Raw genomic sequence first — 18,132 nt, forward strand, 5'->3', positions numbered from 1 at the left:
TCACTGGAGCAAGCAGATTTTTCATGAGGCCATATGTTGGTGCCCCGTAAACGGTGAGGAGAATCGCCCTTCATTTGGCAGCATTCGCTTCTCCTTCCAGCTCGTTGACCACGAAGTATTGTTCGAGTCGCTCCACAAAGATTTCCCAATCATCTCCCTCCGAAAATTTCTCCAGGATGCCCACTGTTCTCTGCGTCGTTGTGGTGGGGTTCGTCATTTGTATCTCATTGCCAGTTGTTATGTATTAAATAAAAAGTCTGACCAGATACTGTGAGCTCAAAGTAAAGTGTGACCTTCGTCTTTTATTACAGGTCTCCAGAGTGCCTCTCCAGCCTGTGAGGCCTCCTTATGTACAAGTACTCCCAAGGGATTGTGGGATCTCTTGGGACTCCAGGGGATGAGCCCTCTGGTGGTTAAACAAGGTATTTACAGGTTTACATATAATATGGAGGCTTAGGGGCTTGCGGCTCAACTCTCCCCACCCCGCTCCGCCCCACAAGGTGGTCGGACTGATTGCAGGGTCCCAGGGTCGAGGCCCCGGTTCCAGTTTCGGGCGGGAAGCATCGGGGGCAGAATCTCGAGGGGATGCAGGCGCAGAAGAACCAAAAAAGGGCAATACAAATAGTCAGTTGCAAGAATAAATAAGTGGATGGGGATCATGCTACAGAGAATGGGTAGTCTGGCGGAGACTTAAGGTTAATAATAAGCATGAAGAGAGTTTGTGCCAAAGTGATGTTTAGAGGTGTTTCCGAGATGGTGGGATATTCCAAAGTACTGAAAAAGGAATAGGATTATGGAGATGAATATTCAAGATATGAGCGTGAGTGCGAACATGAATATTTCATACATGGATCCGGCTGGAGAGAAATAGCTTGCCCCATGAAAGCAAATAATTATCAAAATTGTGAAAAATGATCAATACCCATTGGGAGTAATTGTTGATTTTTCACACTATATTAAGGAAAAGCTGACCTTTAAAGAGTAAGATGACAGAATGTACCTGTGTGTTTTTGTGTGTCAGTGAATTGAGGAAAATGGCAACTGTGTAACAGAGATAGAGTTTGCATTGATGAGGGGCAGCTTTTCTAGTTTAGAACAAATCTTGGGGTGATACTTTTGCATTACATACATGGAGTTAGTCTTTTATAGAATATCTATTTGCATTATAATCTCCCTGTGGTTTTTGCAATGAGTCTGTAAAATGTACTTGAATCCTGAATGTCTAGAAACTGCTTGTTCCAAGTTATGTAGGGTGGGGTGTGTTGTGTGTAATGGGAATGTTATCATGTATCCAGGTAAGGATACATGCCACCTGAGTGAGTGAAAAGCAAATACATGCATAGATTTAAGATCTCACGCATTTTTGTCTGACGCTATCGCAGCACCTTAACTTCTGTTGTTTTGGAATTGATCTTTGCTCACTGGACACATTGTTGAGCCTCGATTTTTCTGCTTCAACAAAACGCTCTAGGCAGCAGCAGCGTCATTCATTTTGAGTTTGCAGATAAAAACCTGTAGGCTGTTAAAGGATTTAAAGGCCTGTAGCAGCTTAAAGGAACAAAACATAAAAATTAGAAACTTTCAGCAGTTCTTGAAATGTAGATACCTGGAAGTTTCACAATGGATGAGAAACTCTAGGTTTGCAGATGAAACAATGGAAGTGCTTTTAACAGAAGTTAGCAGAAAAAGAGGGCTCTTATTTGGAACTTCACAACAGCACCCAACAAGAAGAGCAGCATAGCAGCAATGGTAAGAGGAAACCTGGGCAATCTGTGACGTCCGCTACCCAACACACAGCAATGCAGTGCTGCAAAAAGTTTAGCAATCTTGCCATATCTGACGAGGGAAGAGGAGCCAGCCACATGTTGTAAGAAATTTACTAAACTAAGCAAGTTTGCAAACTTACAGTTGCCTCCTCCTCACTGTATTGAAGAGCTTCAGTAGCTCAGCAACAAGGCCTGGAGTACTGTGGGATGCTTTACACCCTTGGCTTTCCTCTGCAAGTAATTTTTCACTCCTATTCTTGCATAGTTTCACAAGTGAAAGCCTCATGGTATAAAATTGCTTGGTTTATACACCTGTTCCCCGCATGGTTTACATACTGGCATTTGATCTTGATTGTATCTTGTGCTAACTGGAGAACATTTTCACTTTTTACAATCCTTCATTTCTCAAGTCATTACCAATTATTCAATATCACATCCATATATGTCTATCTCTATCTGTCCATCAGTGGTCCTATACAGTCGTTATTGATATGGAAGGATGAACGAGTCCTATATAGTCACATTGCAATCATCAGACATGTGATCATTTTCATATTGTAAAACTTCTTGTACACTTTCTGCTAGGACTGCTTGTATGGGACCCGATGGACTAGAAATTGGCCAGGATTATGGCCATTTTAACATCATTTTTTGGCATTAAGTGTTGTTTTGTCGTTAAAAAAAAATGTAACAAGATGTTATGGTATTGCCCAGTGGTTTAACGGCAGCGTTAAAAAAAAAAAAAATAACGACCACCTTTTTTTTTGACACTGTTTTTGTGATGTATCCAATATTGCCGTTTTGGGAAAATTAGTCAATAACGCCATTTTTAAATACCGCCAAAAATACCATCCAAAAAATGCAGGTCTTATCATGTCGGATTCATGATGAAACCAGCACTGACGGCACCATCTTGAAAAACGGAGTTACAGGTCAGTGAATGAAAACATTTGGAGGGATGGCTGTGTTTTACACTTTGAGGTTTTTGTGTGTTTATACTTTGTTTTTAAGGACATTGAAAAGCATGCTATCTCTGCCATTATTGTTGGCTGCTTTTGCTATCGAGCAGAGACCTGGAAGAAGGCATATTCAACAGCATTATCAGTGTAATAATAAAGGTCACAGACTTATGGGGAGGAGACCTTGTCCCAAACGAGTTTTCTGGGAGCAGCACTCATACCTGCACCTTTCTGAGGCACAGTGCATTAGAAGGCTTCACTTTTGAAAAGCGGTGGTCACAGAGATATGCCAGCTCATAAAGGCAGACATACAGCCTACGTGTGAGGAGAACTGCACTGCCCGTCGAAGTGAAGGTGATTGCGGCACTTGCCTTCTATGCCTCTGGCTCCTTTCAGGCATCAGCAGGGGACATATACTTCATCTCGCAGTTCGGTACGCATCACTGCATTTGCAGGTGACTGCTGTTTGCATGCAGGAAGGACTTCATCAGCTTACTAATGACCAGGGAAAATTTCCAGGGAGCATTCATAATGCATTCATCTTGCGTGAGAGCACTGTCTCACAGCTGTTTGAGCATCAGCCAGAAGGCCAGAGCTGGATGCTGGGTTTGCCACCTGGCTCATGACCTCACCTCCGCAACCCTCAGACAGAAGCCGAGCATCGCTACAATAACAGCTGTATAGCCACATGCAACATCATCGAAAAGAAAGCGCTTCCAATGCCTGGACCACTCTGGAGGCTGCCTGCAATGCTCCCCTGAGCAGTAGCTGAGTTCACTGTGGTGTGTGCTGCATGCTACACAACTTAGCGATCATGAGGGGATAGGATTTGCCATTGAAGATTGCAGAACCACCTCGAGAGGGAGGAGGACGAGGAACCCATGCCACCACCACCACCCCCAGGATGACACAGTAGGAGGCCTCGTGGAGCTTTCACCACTGCAAGAGCCTTGCGTCAGCAGCTGATAATTCACCAATTTGCATGAAGGCTGAACGGCATGTTTCATCATTGACTGCCCACTGTATCCCACCATGTTGACTATTTCCCCGTTACTCTGCGAATGAGACAGTGCACAAGTTTGGTTTAGTTGAAAAAATAATTTGAAATTAAACATTTGTACAGTTGTACTTTAATGCAACTTTCTAAACGTTAATTTTGTAATTTTAACATTTTTGAATATTAAACTTTTCAATTGTAAACATCACTTAAATAACAACAAACCAATCAACAACAACAACAAAAGAACAGCAAAACAACAAAAACCTCTACACCAAACATCTTTCAGTTGCAGCCACCTTCACTTCCCCCCCCCCCACCCACCCCAAGTGGTCCCAAGACATTTATTAGCAGCGCGGCCAGGGCCCTGCTCTTGTTGGGGGACGGACGTAGGAGACGCCAACGGAAACCCTGGAGAAGCTGAGGCTGCGGAAGGCCCGGCTTCTGAGTGTTGATCCTGTTGCTCAGCCACTGGTTTGGTCGGTCTGGGTGTCATGACTCGGGACTGGAGTGCCATGAGTCGAGACAGTCAATTGCCGCTGGACATTGACCACCTCGGTATTCTCGTGCGTTGCAGCTACTAGCTGCGAAAATTCCTCCCTAATGTCTGCAGATAGTGCTGCAATGTTTCCCAAGATCCCACCCATGACTTTGAGGCACTGTTTGCTGAGCTGGATGCTCTCCCCACACATTCCCACCAAATCAATTTCCCTGTTTGTCCGCATTTCAGCAGAGCGGCCTTGCCGACCCAGCTTCTGCACAGTCGGCAGACGGGCTTCTGCCCTGGGTGTGCTTTGCTGCAACCCATTGGGACCCGGGACCTCGGATGCTGGATTAACCAGGCAATGTCCCGCTTTTCTCCTCCAATGGACTGCTGGCTGTAGCTAAAGTCCTTTGTGCCTCGTGGTCTCCCCCACATTCACCAACACCCCCCTCCCACTGTGAATTTCTTCCTCCTCCAGGGTTGAGGTCGGTGTCCTCGACTATGGCATCCATCGAGCTGGGGGTGTCCTCTGCCATCTCCCATGAGTCTGAATCCATATGTACAAAATATAAAAGAACAGACGACTGGTTAGCAGCAGGGGAGGGGGCATGGTGACATGAGTAGGCTCACATAGTGCAGGCTCATTTGAAGGACCAGCACTACTGCATTCATCATCATCATCATCATAGGCAGTCCCTTGGAATCGAGGAGGAATTGTTTCTACTCCCAAAGTGAGTTCTTTGATGGCTGAACAGTCCGATACGAGAGCCACAGACCCTGTTACAGGTGGGACAGACATTCGTCAAGGGAAGGGAGTCGGTGGGGCTGGTTTGCTGCGCGCTCCTTCCGCTGCCTGCGCTTGGCCTCTTCATGCTCTTTGCGTTGAGACTCGAGGAGCTCAGCGCCCTCCCGGATGCACTTTCTCCATTTCGGGCGGTCTTCAGCCAGAGTCTCCCAGGTGATGTTGCACTTTACCAGGGAGGCTTTGAGGGTGTCCTTATAATGTTTCCACTGTCCTCCTTTGGCTCGTTTACCATGAAGGAGCTCCACATAAAGCATTTGCTTTGGGAGTCTCGTATCTGGCATGCGAACTATGTGGCCTGCCCAGCGAAGCTGATCAAGTGTGGTTAGTGCTTCAATACTGGGGATGTTAGCCTGGTCGAGGACACTAATGTTGGTGCGCCTGTCCTCCCAGGGGATTTGCAGGATCTTGCGGAGACATCGTTGGTGATATATCTCCAGCGACTTGAGGTGCCTTCTATACATCGTTCATGCCTCAGATCCATACAGGAGGGCGGGTATTACTACAGCCCTGTAGACCATGAGCTTGGTGGTAGATTTGAGGGCCTGGTCTTCAAACACTCTTTTCCTCAGACGGCCAAAGGCTGCACTGGAGGCGATGCTGAATGTCCGCATCAATGTCTGCCTTTGTTGATAAGAGGCTCCCGAGATATGGGAAATGGTCCACGTTGTCCAGGGCCGCGCCGTGGATCTTGATGATTGGAGGGCAGTGCTATGCGCCGGTGACAGGCTGGTGGAAGACCTTTGTCTTAAGGATGTTAAGCGTAAGGCCCATGATTTCATATGCCTCAGTGAATACATTGACTATATCCTGGAGTTCAGCCTCTGAATATGCACAGACGCAGGCATCGTCCGCATACTGCAGCTCAATGACAGAGGTTGGGGTGATCTTGGGCCTGGCCTAGAGGCGGCGTCGGTTAAACAGCTTCCCACTGGTTTAACCTATTGCATTACATGTCGACGACTGACAATACATTGCATTTAACTGAACCCTAGCCTGATCACCGTACAGTATATCACATAAACCGAAGCGTAGCTCACAGACAGTACTTAACATTGAGCCAACCCAGACCGTGGATTTTGCAGGACTTGCCCTCACTTCAATGTGGGCTCAGCATCTGCACGGGTAGTCTATCTCTGTGACGTACCCATCAGACCTGCCACACAACTTTCAAGGTGGCTGAGTGGGACCAGTGTTGTCAGACCGCCACCTGTTTTACGCTGCTGTCCTTGCAAAGATGACAACAGAAATTTTTAACAGAGGGTCTTTCTGCTCTTGTGCCACACACAGATACTCATCAAAGCACTTATTCCATACTGTGTGCATTTAGTACAGTGCACGATTTAATGGCCCTGGTACTTTACTTGCACGTTGTTCATCACGAAAACATCGAAGGGCAGAAACATCTTTTAATATGTCAAAAAGCAGTCTTTATAATGTGTGACGATCAGAAGCCTAGCGATACCAATATGTCACATTTACAATTTAAGTAATTGGAGTGCATAAATATAAATTATTAATTGCTCTGACTACCCTGCAATGGTCATGCCACCTCTTCCTGCACTGGAGATAAGTCCTCTTGATGGAGTCCACTGCAGAAAAACCTGTTCTGCCACATGTTTCCACATTTCTTTCATAGCGGATGGGTGTAGTTTTCCACAACCCTTCCTTGAAATCTCATCCCATCTGTTCTCTACAGTACAGTGCCTCATTTGTGTCCTGTGACTTTCCTGGCCCTCTTCCTATCTAAATCACCTTGCATTTTTAGTTTTTGGAACACCTGTGTTGAACTATTGTGAACTCTGCTGAAGTTTAAATGCATTCTGAAAATGGCTGATAAAGCCCTGGGTGTACTGTGCATGCACGGGAGCACCCATCATGTGACCTGGAAGGTTGAAAGAAAAAAAATGGGAAAAAAATTTCTGCGCATGCATAGAAAGGGCATTATTTTTAGCGCTGAAAAATTCAGTTTCGTCGCACAAAAACGGCGCTATTTTATCACTAAGCCAAATGTTACAAAATGTTTGGCCCAATTTTTTGCCGTTATTTCGGCCAAAAAAAAAAGTCATTAAACGCGAATAGTGCCAAGAAACGGCGCTATTTCTGTTTGGCCAATTTCTAGCCCCAAGTTAACTGGTCTCTGATCCCTTGCTGTGTCCATCATCTCTCCTGTATAATGCTTCACTCTCCTGTGACGACAAAAAGATGTTTGGCAAAATTGGATTTTGGTAGAGCAAAATGGACGCTAATGAATTGATCTGTTCTATGCCCCAACTGATTTTCTCGCGCTTTATTACTGTTGGTATTCTTTCTCCGTCTCCATATAGTATCTCATTGGGGATGATGCTAAAAATGAAGGCTGTCATGTATCCTACATGGCAACTGCTGATACTATCTTCAGGTGTGCCACCAGAGGGCACAGCAGTGGGAGACTCGTAGGTTAACTGTACAGGTGTGCCTGGCCTAGTATAAAAGGCAGGCCACCAGGTGTGATCCTCACTCTGGAGTTAACTAATAAAGGACTACGGTCACTCCAGTTGAAGTACAACACACTGCCTCATGGAGTCATTGTTAGAGCATCTAAAGACGCAACAAAGGCTGTATTATAAGTTGCAGCTATTAAGCTAACTTTTTCTTTATTCACCTAACATGGTTAAATTGTTTGTGTAAAACTGGTGTGCTATTACATTTTTCAACCAGAGAAGTGCTGCATAAAATTGGTCCTTGGAACGACAGGCTTTTTCCCCCATTAAGTGGAAGTGAAGTATGAAGGATGTGTTCATTTTAAATCTTTGCTTTGTGAATGTATTGTAATTGTTTGATTTGCTGGAAGTATTTGGTTTGCTCGTAATGTGTATTGATTTGTACCTGAAGCACGTTGCTTTTACTGAAATTGTATTGGTGGGTAATTTTCACAAGATAGATTTAATGGTTCATAGTTTACTATAGATTGAAACCACCTCTCATGATAACAAAGATATGTAAACAGAATGCCTTTTGGGCAATAATGTAGAGTGACAGATACTTTACATTGGTTAATTTAAACCTGATCTTGTCTGTAGGAAAAAGTTACAATACAGATTTAAAATAAGTACACGCGTGCGCAACGCTGCCAGCACTCAAACTGACATTGGGCCCTAGCCCTGCCCCCTTGCCGGCAGTGTTTTCACAGAACGGCATTTGCTCCGCCCCCAGCAGCTCCTGCTGCGCCATGCCGAGCTAGAAACTGGCCTAGAGATAACGGAGAATCGTGAGGTAAGTTTTAGGTGCTTTTTCTGTTCTTAAAAAATAGGTGCGCCCTTCTGCCTGATAGCCGAAACTTGGGCCTGATGAAACTGTACATATGCTTCTCACAGTTTAATGTCTTATCTGTTCAATCAGACGACACATGCACTCAGTGCATGGTTCAAAAGAATAAAACAATCTGACTCGGGGGGGCGAAATTGCCCCTTTTATCGACTGGAGTTAGCGGGACGCAAAATGGTCTTCATCTAGGCACGGCGCAAAAATCGCGCCCCCCCCTCCCCCCACAGAATTGGGTGGGGGTCTTGCGGAGGTGCTACAAGGTAGCGCCCCGCTCCTGCCGGGAGCGTCCCGCTGGGCTGCGCGCAGCGATGATGACACCATCGCCGGGCGCATCGCTCGCTTACCGCCCTAGAAGTTAAATTGCCATGTGCAGCCTACCTTACCGCTAACGACAGCTTCAGCACTTTTGGTCGGGAACCGGATGCAGCAATTCTATTTTAAGGTGCCATCTTGGAAGCTATTTTCTGTTGGCTATTACTTTTTTCTGCTTTACAACAGTTAGGCAGAGTAACTGGTGGATTGATAGCAGCGATTTTTACCTCGGAGTCTTCTGCCTGCTAACTTTTCCTCTGCATAACTCTCAGCAGTTTTGAAGTTCAATCATTTCTGTGGCTTTATGGGGGCTGTGCTGGCACTTGACCTCCTGCTCCAAAGTCACCGCTGGACGAAGACAAAGGCACCGCCAATTACAGAGAGATTGTTGTGTAAGCATGCCTGTTCACTGTGTGATGTCTGTAACACTGTCATGCAACATTGAATGTACCCTTGTACTGTACAAACTGTACCGGTACACTAGAGGGTGCTGTTGCTGGAGACCCAGGGGTTGCCTACACACGGCAGGTAACCCAGTATAAAAACGAACACACAGCTTGTTGTCGTCACTCAGGAGCTGCTAATAAAGGACTGCAGGTCTGCAGAGTTTAAGTACCAGACCCTGCCTCGTGGAGTCATTACTAAAAGTGCCCACCTACACTACAGTTAGGCAGAGTAACTGGTGGATTGATAGCAGCGATTTTTACCTCGGAGTCTTCTGCCTGCTAACTTTTCCTCTTTATAACTCTCAGCATTTCTGTGGCTTTATGGGGGCTGTGCTGGCACTTGACCTCTTGCTCCAACGTCACCGTTAGACGAAGACAAAGGCACCGCCAATTACAGAGAGAAAGGCATAGAGAGAGGGAGAGAGAAAGACGAAGGGAGGGAGCGGCCCATGGAGCAGGCCACAAGGAAAGGCACAGACAAAGACAGGCAGCACAGGGAGAATCAGAGGCAGCAGCACAGGGAGAAACACAACAACATGTTGCCAGAGGAAAAAGGCACTGCAGGGCTGGCAACAGGAGGCCTTACTCTCCCCTGGTATTTCGGCAGCAGTTCTCCTACATCAATTTCACTGAGGAGAGTGTGTGCGAAGGCTGTATTTCAGCAAGGATGTGGTCACAGAGCTCTGCCATTTGCTGCAACCAGACCTTGAGCCTCATACTAGGGTGAGCAAGGCTCCTTCAGTGGCAGTGAAGGTGCTCGATTTCTATGCCGACGCATCTTTCCAGGGAGCAACAAGAGATATCTCCAACATCTCCCAGTTTGCCGTCCGTTGCTCCATCCGTGAGGTCACACATGCTCTATACAGAAGGAGGAGGGACTACATCTTTCTTCTTCGCCATGAGCAGAGAGAAGCAGCACGAGCGTGCATGTGACTTTGCCAGGATAGCAGGCTTCCCCATGGTGCAGGGTGCAATTGACTGCTTCCACGTCGCTTTGAGGGCACCACATCACAATTTTGAGATCTTCCATAACTGCAAAGGATACCACTTACAGTGTCCAGTTGGAATGCAACCACACATGCAGAATACTCACTGTGAATGCCCACTATCCTGGTAGCAGCCACGATGCTGCCTTCCTGCACCAGACCAGTGTGCCAGCTCTGTTCCAGCTCCCAAATGAAGCTCGTGGCTGGCTGCTCAGAGACCAGGGCTATCCGCTATCCACCTGGCTCCGCAACGCCATCACTCCTGTCCGGCACTCGTACAAGGAGAGCCACTCCGCCACCAGAAGCATAATTGAGCAGACCATCGGAGTGTCTTGACTGCTCGGGAGGAGTCCTGCAGTACTCGCCTGAGTGGATGTCCCTATTCGTTGTCTTCTGTTGCATGCTGCAGAACCTCGCCAGCATGAGGACACAGCCATTACCATCAGGCATAGCCGCACCATCTCGGGAGGAGTAACAGCAGTAGGAGGAGCAGGGGCAGCAACAGCCGCGACAGAGAAGGCAGCGACCCCATCGTGATCCTGCAAGGTAGGTCCACGACCGTCTCATCAGAGCTCGTTTCCACTGATTTCCATCCCACTTCCCAATTCCTGTGGTCATCCCCGTGGACACCTCCATCACCACATCAATTTGTCCTTCCATACCAAAGCCCCAAGACTGAAATGAGAGATAATAGTAAACATTAAACATTCCAATCACCATTCATCAAACAACAATAAAATGTATAACTGTGTATTTATTCATCACCCTTGTGCACTTCCTTATATCCCGTTTCGTTGACCTAATCTAATACTCCTCCGCAGTGTGTCCCCTGTGGCTGCAGCATGGCTGCTGGAAGGCTGCTGTGTGTCAGGGACAGAGACTACAGATGGCCTTGCAGGATGCCCTCGACCAGCTCTGGGTCTGGAAGGCCTGGCTGTAGACTGCACAGCTCAGGCTGGGTGATGGCAGTCTGGGTTGGCTGGGTGATAGGCAGTGACAAGTGCAATGGCGGCATGGCGGTGGGATCAGGAATGCTGTTATCCTGAGAGGACAGCAGGTTCCTGCTCCACTGACACATTGCCACTCCCCTGGGGCATCACCCCGGCTTCACCACCAATCTACTGCAGAACAGATTGCTGGGCTGCTGTGACACCGTGAGATCCCCGGTCGACTGTGGTGGACCCAGCGGCAATGGCAGCAGTCAGAGCTTGTGTGGCGTGCAGCTGAGATTGCATGACAGCACCAAGACGTTGCGTGGTATCAAGCTGAGACTGCTTGGGAGCAGTCTGAACTTCCAAGTGAGCAATCATTGACTCCATTACAGCAAGGCGACGTTGTGTTGCTTCTGCCTGTGCCGCAGTGGAAGCTGCCACATCGCCCATGACGTGCTTCATGAGGTCTGGATCTGCACAGTATCACTGGGAGTCCACCATCATCTGCACACTAGCAATGATTAGCTCCCCATCGAGGTCCTCATCTGAGTCCTGTGCAGCAGAACTCGCGTGCGAACACGCCTTCCGGGTCGATGGCCCCCGAGGTTCCCTTTCCCCTTGACCGTGCTGCAGCCCACTTGGCCCTGGTGCATCACCCAGTGCAGATCCCTCTAAGGAGTGTATAGTGCCAGTATCTGAGCTGGTGCCTGTGGGTGTGAAGCAGTGATGCTGTGCTTTGCTCCTCCTCTTCACCCTCGTCCCCTTCTCCCTCGTGACTTGGGGGGTGGGGGGAGAGGGGAGGCCCAGGCTGCTCATGTGCTGCATGGTTATCTGAGAGCATAAATGGCACAAGAGTCGTGTTAAGGTGAGGGCAGGGGGGCAGGAATGGAGCAAGGAAGGCAGACAGTATGAGGAGCTGGAAAGTGATGCGGCCTTCTGGTTTAACAGGAAAGTGGGATGAGAAGAGGGGATAAAGATATCATTGTTGCCCCCAGCAGGCTCGACGTCTCCGCCGGCCATGGCGCCCACCACCTGCGGGCTAATGAGCCGCACCACTCGCTCCTCCAGGTTGGTCAGCTGGCACAGTTCAGCTCCCCCCCCCCCCGCCACCAGTCCGCTGCTTCTCCATTTTGTTGTATGCCATCTTGACCTGCAAAAGAAAGGAACCTGTGTGAGTAAGAGTCCAGTTATGTAAGTGGAAGATATGCCTGCTGTGGTTAAATAGTTGTGAATGTAGACAAGGCGTGAAATGAGGATGTGATTGAGTAGGTATAAATGGTTAATGGTAGCCTGCTGAATTAAGTGCTGGTTTGCAGAGTGTGCACAGACCGAGGCTCAAAGGTTGGTATGCAAGAGTTGTGCAAACATGTTCTCGCCTTGACTACCCGACTGAGGTCGTTTAATTTCCTGCGGCACTGTGTTGGACTTCTGTCAACCATGGTGCTGGCCGACACCTCCGCAGCCACCTCTGCTCACATGGTCCTCAAAACCTGTGGCGTTGGCCTTCTCCCAGATGGAGGGAACAATGCACCTTCCTTTTCTCCACTGCCCCCATCAATGTCTCTAATGCCAGGTCATTGACATGAATGGCCCTTCGAAGAGGTATTGGAACAGCCATCTCAGACCTTCCTTGCAGCTTTGTCAACTCCAGCAATGATATAAATGACCAGATGCTACCTGAAACGACATCCCCTTTAAGAACTGGAATGAGCAGCATGCTGATTATCGCTGAATGAAAGTCAGCTGAAATTGGGTGCAGCTCTGGTAGTAGTGCCCCTGCAACGCCCCACTATGGTCATTAGTGCCTCAGATACCGCCTCCCTTCATTTCTGAGGCAAACTTACCCAATTTCCCACAATTTTGCAGCCCATCTTGCTGGGCGCTAAATGTTCAAACAGATAATACTTAGCGCCCCAAAATTTCGCCCCCATGGTCTTTTAATTCTCTCTCTTAATAAGTGCCGTACCTGAACAAAACATCTATGTATAAAATATTAACCTTTTTGCACATTACAACAGTACTTTTTGCACTCCAAAAGTACTTAATTAGCTGTAAAGTGCTTTGAGACATCTGGTGGTCATGAAAGGTGCTATATAAATGCAAGTCTTTCTTTCTTTAGTGCTCACTTCCTTTAAGTTTCATATGTGTACCACTTTGCCCATTACACTTTGTTGATTTGACAGTTTGACTTAGTCACTGTAAATTAGTGGTTCCGATAATATATTGTGTGTTCCATGGTATAACATCCCTATTATTATAAAATGGCATCTCCACAGACTCACCATGAGCAATGCCACGTTGAGACCTGCTATTTTTTTCTATGATTTATTCCAGGCTTTTTTTTAAAAGTACTAATATATTAATACATTTTTATGTTTGTCCTGCCATATTTTTATTTTAAAAGTTCTTGTGGTTCGTTGCAAAGTCCTACCCAGATATTAAAAGTATTGATTAGAGTTTTAAAAAAATCCCATCCCTATGATTGTTTTTTGCTCTGTGTACAGGAAATTGGGTGAAGCATAATAAAACAAACACCAGGTTCTGACTTTTAGGCTAATGTTGTATTTAGGTAATGGTGGAGAGAAATAATTTCAGCATGTATTTGTTTACTGCTCTATTTCATTTATTTGACTAGCAGTTCTTTTTCAATTTATTCCTCCTTTCCTGAAGGCAATGACTCATCTTGGGTATTACCTCCACAGACAATAGTATGCACTCTTCATGCATGTTCCTAGATGCTAAATGCCACTAGAACCAAAGGGACCATCGCAACTAAATCCAACCTTGCCCTCATAATACGCATGCATGTAATTCGAACAGAGTTTGCTAAATTCCGATCTGGACCACAAACATTCGCTCCCCTCCTTCTCTTTCCCCATCCCCCTACGACTGACAATGAAAACAATTGTAGTGGCTGAGATTGCCACCTATTAAGAATTCAAGGGGCCGAAATTGTCCTCCACCGATTTTTAAGTACTCCGTCCGCCCCAGTACATGGGGCAGACAATCCGGGGAAATTCAGCTCTTGGGGGGGTTTTTTTTGGAGCGGAGTGGATGTGGTGTCATCAGCGGGCGGAAGTGCGGGAGGGTCAGAGCAGCCGTCGTCAGTGGGACAGAGGTGCGGGCGGGTCGGAACGGCTGTTGCTCCCAGTCATCAGCGCCACGCTGATGATGACGTGCTGCGTTGTGCTGATGCGTCATAACGTCCCTCCCCTTCAGTTAAAGGGGAGGGCCGCTGCGAACTCTGCAGCCACTTTAGTGGCAAAATACTGGGCCACCAGGGAGGTTTCAGCCGGGTCTGTGGCCCGGTACCCAAGTGGGGGTGCCGGGCTGCCTGTTGACGGCCAGGCCGACTTGGCATTTGACTGACAAAATAAAATGGTGGCCACGACAGTGCGCCCTCCGCTTTAAGGGCAGATGCACCACGCAACCATACACAGTTTCCCGCTGGGAAACGTTGTCAGGGGCACCGACCGGCGGTCGATCCGCTCCTGCGGGGCGATTTCCCACGGGCGGAAAGGGGGTCGCTGCCGGTCAGTAAGGGGTCGGCGGGGCGGCAACATGGGTGGAGCGGAGACGTTCTTCACTGTGAAAATCCACGAGGGCAATTTATAAAATGCGGTTCCTCCGCGCTGACCGAGCGGTGAGTGCTTACCGACCTATAACCGTCTCTTTGAGGCGGTCACGGCTCTTATACAAAGCAGCAATTTCGGCCCCCAAATGTCGAACTAGCTCTCTCCTAAGTCTGTAAGGCTTATCATAGCATATGGTTTACACACTGAGCCATCTAAAGATCTTGACTGTAAATACTGTATTTGTGTGATATCCTACTCTAATCCTACTGAGGTTCTACTGATACATAATGAAACCCTGCTAACTCTCAATGTCTCTGGATAGTTATCTTTTTTTAAAGTCAATCCTATTAATCCTCTGTTGCAATATAAAAATACTAGAATATTACCAAGACAAAGTTAACAGGAATTAAAATATATTTTAGCAGTGAAAAAGCTGTATTTCTTCCCTTGTTTTAGTTATTAAGTAAACAATTTATTTGAATATATTTTGTAGTACTTTATAATTCTTTTGGGTTCCATAATTAATGTAGTTATAATGACAAAAATGACCAGAGGGGCTTGGTTGTAACCATTATCTGGTAGTGTGAGAATCCATGGTGTGTCTCATAATGTCTGGGGGAAAAAAATCAGAATGATGCCAAATTAATATTCTCCAGTGACTTTTTCTCACTGCTTTAATTTCGGTCTTTGCAAAATTTATAAATACAGAAACAGTTCATTGGTTCACCCAAGTCTAAAAAGATACATTTTAATGAGGTATTATGGGACCAGCAACATACATAAAATGCTAATGTAAGTGAGACTATATGAAGCTATGCCTGAGGTATTACTTCTATATTTAAAAAAAAGTATTTATGTTTTCAACTTCTTGAGCAGCATTTGGACTATCTCTAACTATGTAATTAGAGTCTTAAATCGAATACGTGTCGTACTGTTCAAATGCATTGTACCTGAAAGTGTAGCACAAACAAAAATTCACAGGTCTGTAAGGCAAAAATTGTGTAAAGGCTGAAATGAGGACTTAAATTACCAATCAAATATTCAATTAATGAAATTAAAGGTGAACAAATCAAATGCAGTTGTTTCAGTTGGTAAGTAACAACGAGCAGCAGAAAATGGAGCAATCAAATTGATCAATATTCTTTTTAAAAGCTAATCGTCCTGAACTGGCAAATAACAGGATGTGACGACTCAAATCCTGTTTTCTTTTTTCTTTGTATTTTTATTTACATTTGTTTTTGAATTATGGAAAGACTACAATTATTTGAATTTGGAGTGAAGTCCTGAAGTTCTGAACTTGAACATTTTTTAGTTTATTTTGGACAACAGTAAGTATTGTTGCAGAGGCATTTAGTAAATAAGAAGAAAATGCTAATTAGTTTAATCTTAAATGTTATATAGTAAAGAAAGACTTACATTTATATAGCACCTTTCACAACCACCAACCGTCTCAAAGCGCTTTACAGCCAATGAAGTACTTTTGGAGTATAGTCACTGTTGTAATGTGGGAAACGTGGCAGCCAGTTTGCACACCGCAAGCTCCCACAAACAGCAATGTGATAATGACCAGATAATCTGTTTTTGTTATGTTGATTAAGACTTAAATATTTCTTAGTATTTGATGCAAAGACTCACCCCCTAACCAGATGGACAATAAAAGTATTTTTTTAAATGTAAGTGTGGTATGTGAGGGAACAAATGTCTGCTTGCTTACCATGGGTAAAAAAGACACTATTTTACGTGAACAAATCAAAAAACATTTACTTTAGTATCGGGCGAAGTCTTTGACAAACTTCTTTCCAAATTCTTTCAGTTGAGATGTGTACCACTTCCTTATTTGCACATCTCTGCACTCCCTTACAACAACATAGTCTGATCCATCATGAGATCTCACTGTAGAACTATTAGTGTGTTTGTATAGATGTATGTATTTGTATGTAAGCATTTGTGTATATATATCTATAATAAAATGTGTATATGGGTTGGGTGCTCCATTTAAAAACAGCTATTTAAACATTGTACATGGAGATTCCCATGTTGAGATGTCCCCACTTGTTGCATTTTCCTGTGATGCTATGGGCGGCACTCTAATCAGTTTGTGTTCATTTTATAATTTGCCTGTCATACCATCACCCCCACTACCATTACTCCACAATTGTTTTAAATGCTTACCATTTTGTTTCTCAGTAAGTGAAAGTTCTGTGTCTACAGTAAGGATTGAAAAAAAATGTAAATGGAAAAATTACATATTTCATCAATGACCTTTCCTCCATCATGAGGAAAAGAATGGGACTATTTGCTAATAATACCACAGTATTAAGCTCCATTTTCAGCTCCTCTGAGAATAAAGCAGCCCTTTTCAGCCAACAGCAGGAGCTGATAATATTCACACAAGTGCTTGGCAATGACTATCTCAAATAAGAGAAAACTCAGCCATCTCCCCATCAACAGCACCACCATCACCAGCTTGGGAGTCCACATTGACGAGAAGCTGAACTGGACTAGTCCTATCAATACCATGGCTACAGGTGCAGGGCAGAAACTGGATACTCTGTGACAAGTAGCTCACATCATGGCCCTCAAAGCATCTCTACCATGTGTGTGATGGAATATTCACCACATGTCTGGACGCTGTAGCTGTAATAATACTCAATAAGCTCTATCATCCAGAACCGAGCAGTTCATTTGATCAGTGCCCTGTTGGAGGACTCAAATGCTGGGAATTTTCTTAGGGTTTCTCTTGCCCCGCCAACGTAACCATGTAAATGGCATTTCTGCTGAATTACCGCTTTAGTTACAGCGGTGCAATGGAAGAAGCACCGATGAAATTCCTGGAGAATATTCAACCTTAACGTCACTGTTGCATTGTGGCTGCAATATATACAATCTGCAGGATGTATTGCAGAAACTTGCCGAGGTTAATTCAACAGCACCTCCCTCCCCTGCGACATCTACCACTGAGAAGAACAAGAGCAGCTGTTTCATGGGAGCACTGTCTGCAGATTCCTCCGCCAGGTTGCACATTGTCCTGACTTGGGATGTATATCGCCATCCCTTCATTGTCACCAGGTCACTATCTTGAAAATGCCTTGCACTCTTTGTGGGAGCATGGATATGTGAGCAGGACTTGGTACGGAATAGGATACGGGCAAGAGAATTTTGGATGAGCTGAATTTCATACAGGGTGGAGGATGGGAGGCTGGCCATGCGAGCATTGGACATTGCAAAGGCATGGATGAGAGTTTCAGCAGCAGATTGGTAGAGGCAGGGTGATGTCAGAGGTGGAAATAAATCTCTTGTGACAGAAAGAATAAGTAGTATGAAGCTCGGGCTTGAATAGGACACGAGGTATGAGATTTGTGGACAAAACTGAGGATGCTAGATAATCTTGGAATCTCCCAATCACTGATGTACACATAAAAGCATACTGTCAAATTTTTGCTACAAATAGAATTTGTTGATCCCTAAACTCATGACTAATTTTTCCTCAATGTATAAATCAGTTTTCTAATTGCATTAGGACATTTATCAGCAAATGTTGACCATGTTCCTAAAACTGAGATGAGG

At 45.6% G+C, this 18,132-nt stretch overlaps 1 protein-coding gene across 3 annotated transcripts in view; it reads left to right on the forward strand.

Annotated features, from left to right (window-relative positions):
• Positions 1–18,132, forward strand: part of LOC139232434 (disabled homolog 2-interacting protein-like) — a 1,003,994-nt gene that overhangs the window by 141,044 nt on the left and 844,818 nt on the right. The gene's annotated exons all lie outside the window — the stretch shown is intronic.

Source organism: Pristiophorus japonicus, chromosome 20 (genome assembly GCF_044704955.1).
Source record: "Pristiophorus japonicus isolate sPriJap1 chromosome 20, sPriJap1.hap1, whole genome shotgun sequence".
NCBI classification, from domain to species: domain Eukaryota; kingdom Metazoa; phylum Chordata; class Chondrichthyes; family Pristiophoridae; genus Pristiophorus; species Pristiophorus japonicus.